We start from the raw sequence: 3,685 nt of genomic DNA, 5'->3' as shown, positions 1-3,685 counted from the left end.
ATGTATGAATGGAATTAAACCAACATTTCAGATCATGTAAATGGGACATGACAAATTTTATAGAGCGAGTTTCATCAGCTTTGTGCAAGAGGGTTGGATTTAAGTGCAAAACGAAAAAAAAGGCTCTCAGAATCTGCTACTTTTGACTTAACCTCCTCCCATGTACATGTACAGCACTGGAGAGGGTGGCAAAAGGCGTGTGCTGTGGCCAAAAGCTTCTGAAGAAATGCAGGATCACCCCTGACGTTATTGCACACCTCCTCAGTCAATTGGTGCAACACACGATCGAGAAGGTGTGCAATGACATCAGGGATGATCCTGCATTCCCTCAAAAGCTTTTGGCCGCAGTACATGTATGTGCCTTCCGCCTCCAGCGCTGTATCAACATTCTGAAAGTGACATTGTTTTTTGTTATTCTCTTTCACAAAGCTGATGGAAGTAGCTTCATATAATTTGTCATGCATTATTTACATGATCTGAAATCTTGGTATAATTCCATTGGTAAACAACAGCTTTATTGAGGGTCAAAAGTAAAACTTTTAAAAAAAATACTACCTTTGCTGAATATTATCGAAATCATGACAGGATAATCCTGTGTGTTTTGGTGACTATGGGAAAATATTTGTACATACGTGTACATGTACCATTTCAATTAAAATGGTCCATAAATGTTTAAAACAAGACTCACCTGCCTTGAAGCAAGGAAACAGGGGATAGGGCCGAGTTACATGCACCAAACCTGAACAGAGTCATGGGCTGGGAAGGCTGCTACATCAGAACAGGAACTGGACAGGCTCTGGAACTTGTAGGCAGCAACATTGAAAAGACTGCGCTTCAAACTAGATCAGATCTGTATTCATAAAAATCATAAAGATCTGTAAATATACTTCTGCACTTCACTTTCCATGTCAATGTCAATACATAGGTAAGGATGGTATATAAGGTGATGGAAGGGGCCCCCAAGAAGCACTGCTTGTCGAGTGGGGGCCCCCGTGAACATTAAGTCAACAACAATACACAAGTTACAACCATGGAAAATACGACAAAAACCCAGGGAAACAAACTAAATAATGACAAAAAATATATACAAAATACATTACATTCAATAAGTTTGTATGCCGTAACCCTGTAATAATTTATATAATAAATAAATACATGTTTAATAATTGATATTCGTATTTGCTTTTAAAGGTAGATGGACTGGCTACATGTATGTTCTTTAGTGACTTGTCAATCGAATTCCACAGCTTGGGCCCCTCATGCTTCACAGTGGTTTTGGAAAAAGTAGTCCGTGCGTATGAATGATGAAATTCTTTACTTTGCCGTGTAAAATGATGGTGTACCTCTTCATTTTTTATGAATAAAGAACGTATAGATTTAGGCAATTTATTGTTATTAAGTTGTTGCATAAGGGATCCCAGCTGGAGAGAATAAAGATCATGAACTTTCAAAATATTACAGTTATAAAAGAGGGGATTACTAGGTTCTCGATAACTGGAATGGTTGATTATTCGTAAAACTTCATTCTGTAATTTAAAGAGCCGACTAATATTACTACTGCTGCTGTTACCCCATGCAAGAATACCATATGTAATATATATGGAGGCTGCATCTTCATCGTGGATCGTTATTTTCTTCAAGGACCTGTGTAGTGGTTATGCCGGGCAAGGTTTGGGCGAGTCCTAAGTGGAATTAGTGTGTTTCGGTGACAAATGCACATTTTCAAATTCAATTTTCATATCTGCTAGTCCATGTTGAAAATATGTGAAGAAAAATTAGTCATTACATTTTTGGGAAAGAATTCCATACAACTTACAAGGCCACCATTTATATTCTTTAATTTTATTAATATGACCTGAAAAGTGCCACAAGTTGTATTTAGATCTGATGAAGAAACACTATTTTAGCGTGCAAATTTTTTTTTGATAATACTTTAACTTTTTCTGTAATGGCCCGTAGACTATGTGCAGGAGGTCTGAGTGTTGGCCTTGTATGGAATCAAATGAAAGTTGTACTGTAACTGGTACTCGGCCCCATAGATTCGTGCACACATTCACATACATGTAGCCTGGTTTGTTTGTCTTCCAATCCCAACATGCATTCGACTATTGAAAATGTTTCCATTGACCCTCCAAAAAACACAGGGCTAGAACTTAAAGTTAAAGCGCACACGAGTGCTTCTAATTCTAGAACTACATGTAGAGTAGAAGTAGGGTTTCCCAAGCGAATGACACATGGTTTTAATAATACATGTAGGCCTACCTTCAGTTTTGGGAGTTTCAATCCGATCGATGAGACTTCGAGTGCCCTGCATTTTCTAAAGAGCAATGGCCTGGGCGGCAATCTGCAGGTACAATGTAGGGTAAGCATGGGTATATGCGATCTGGGGGAGAATTCAACCGCCCGTTACTAATTGCAAAATAAAATGCGCCCGAGTCATTCACGAAGCTAATGATCGACTTGAATTAACAGACCACACAAAAAACAAATGTGAAATTTTCGTCTGGTGCGTTGTCGTGGAAAGCATTCTCGTTGTCTTGCTTTCCGCGACAACGCAGCCGTGACGAAAACTGAACCCACTTGTGGCGCCTGAAAGCGGTGTGGTACCCACATACACCGCGCGCGCAGATTGTTTTTCGATGTCATCATGTGATGCATGCATTTAACCAAACAAAATGGACGACAGCTGTTGGAACTGGACATTTCTTTACGGACAAGCCACCGAGATCGTCAAGATTTTTCACATTTTTATTTTTTTTGTGGTCTGTTTCAAGTCGATCAGTAGCTTCGTGAATGACTGCTGAATGTATGAGGTATGTAAATGAAATCTGCAGTGGGATATTAGAGGTGAAAAGGGACAATTTTTGGGAGGCCATTCCGGAAGGGTCCCTTGCTACCACACTCCAACTCCCTAGTTATGTCTCCAGCGCTACATGTGAATGAATACATGGAATATGAGCATGTCAGCTGGAGTTACTCAAGCTACATGTAGTCAACCAGGTGAAATAAAGGCAAGTGCTTAGCCTTAATCTTATGCTACAAAAAAATTGTCATCCATTTGGAGTTTGAGTTTCTTCCCCCTATTTTAAAATTTAATGGACCAAATTTCCCTTATCCAGTCGAATACTCCCGGCCTCTCTTACCAGCAGCACCAGCAGGTCAGCATATCGTCTTGAACACGTGGGCCCGTACGCGTCTCGGACCCGAGTCGGGCGAGTGTCACTTGACAGCTCCATGGGGCAATGAATGCCAATTGTTTTCTCGACATTAACGAAACTGACACTACCAGTTAGTTGGACAGAAACATCAACAGGCATGTAAACACATCAGCAAATCTCATTCTTTCCGTATCTTCTAGCTCTAACGTTAATTTAGGAACGCGACAAATATAGACGACGTTCCCCGACGCTCGCTCCACAAACTTTCCACACGTGCACGCTCCTAGTAAAATTTTACGCAGCTGTAACTTGCAACAGCGCCACCACTTGACCAACCGTAAGAGTTTGTGGCTAAACAAAACACTGTAAGGCCAAAAAAAAAATAAGTCGGTCTCTGGTCAGCGCGCGCGTCGATTTTAATCATGCGCGTCAATCTTTTTTTTTCAAAAATGTTCCGCGGTAGTTCCAACAGCGCCCTCTATTGCCGCACCTGCTCAATTTTTTTTTTTTACCAAAAAGCACCAAGG

At 40.5% G+C, this 3,685-nt stretch overlaps 1 long non-coding RNA gene across 1 annotated transcript; it reads right to left on the bottom strand.

Moving 5' to 3' along the window:
- Positions 1-464: 464 nt before the first annotated feature.
- Positions 465-3,426, bottom strand: LOC119727281. The gene is made up of 3 exons (XR_005270934.1): positions 3,144-3,426; positions 2,263-2,383; positions 465-850 (listed from the first exon to the last, which is right to left on the bottom strand). It is a non-coding gene; the product is annotated as an uncharacterized LOC119727281 (long non-coding RNA).
- Between the last annotated feature and the right edge of the window lie 259 nt (positions 3,427-3,685).

This window comes from Patiria miniata, unplaced genomic scaffold (genome assembly GCF_015706575.1).
Source record: "Patiria miniata isolate m_02_andy unplaced genomic scaffold, ASM1570657v1 HiC_scaffold_20, whole genome shotgun sequence".
Taxonomy (NCBI): Eukaryota; Metazoa; Echinodermata; class Asteroidea; order Valvatida; family Asterinidae; genus Patiria; species Patiria miniata.
This window is presented reverse-complemented; position numbering and strand designations above follow the sequence as displayed.